Source organism: Engystomops pustulosus, chromosome 3 (assembly GCF_040894005.1).
Source record: "Engystomops pustulosus chromosome 3, aEngPut4.maternal, whole genome shotgun sequence".
NCBI classification, from domain to species: Eukaryota; Metazoa; Chordata; class Amphibia; order Anura; family Leptodactylidae; genus Engystomops; species Engystomops pustulosus.
In genome coordinates this window covers 22,811,974-22,812,535 of record NC_092413.1, presented here as the reverse complement: position 1 = coordinate 22,812,535, position 562 = coordinate 22,811,974, and the positions used below count along the sequence as shown (strand labels likewise).

The window sequence follows — 562 nt, the reverse complement described above, 5'->3', positions numbered from 1 at the left end:
AGCCAAGTTTACAGGAGCAGAACTGAACTAGAAGCCTTTCTATGTATCTCCAAGGACCTTTCATGTTTTCATATAAACTCAGTATATAGTGCAGGAGTCCTGTGTATAACAAGGTCATCATCCAGGGTATTTAATCAGACCTTGTGCAAGGACCTGCTTCTTATTGCCCAAACAAAGCACTTTCCAATACCCCTCCAAATGACATTATCTGCCCCTATATGCTTTGGATCAGGTCAGTTAACATATTATTATTATTTTATGTTTCTATATATAATATGTGAATAAAATCATTCGGAGTTATCCCTGCTTTTATTTTATAATAAAATAGGAGTATTGAAAATATCAATTGTGGTTTTATATCGTTTGTATAAATTCATTTCAATTTTTAGGGGGAGGGTTATATTACATATTTATATTCTGCATTGGCAAACAGGATTATGACTATAAAATATTTTTCTGTACCTGGAAAGATAGATCAATAGATAGATAGATAGGAGAAAGATAGATAGATAAATAGGTGATAGAGAGATAGATAGGTGATAGATAGACAGATAGATAGATA

The 562-nt window shown here is 32.2% G+C and overlaps 1 protein-coding gene across 4 annotated transcripts in view; it reads left to right on the top strand.

The window, feature by feature from the left end:
* The window catches only part of SIX2 (SIX homeobox 2), a 9,397-nt gene extending 9,098 nt beyond the window's left edge, over positions 1 to 299 (top strand). For all 4 annotated transcript variants that reach the window (XM_072139477.1, XM_072139475.1, XM_072139476.1 and 1 more), the window contains exon 2: positions 1 to 299. This exon is cut by the window's left edge. The gene's annotated coding sequence lies outside the window, so the exon portion shown is untranslated.
* The last annotated feature ends 263 nt before the right edge of the window (positions 300 to 562 follow it).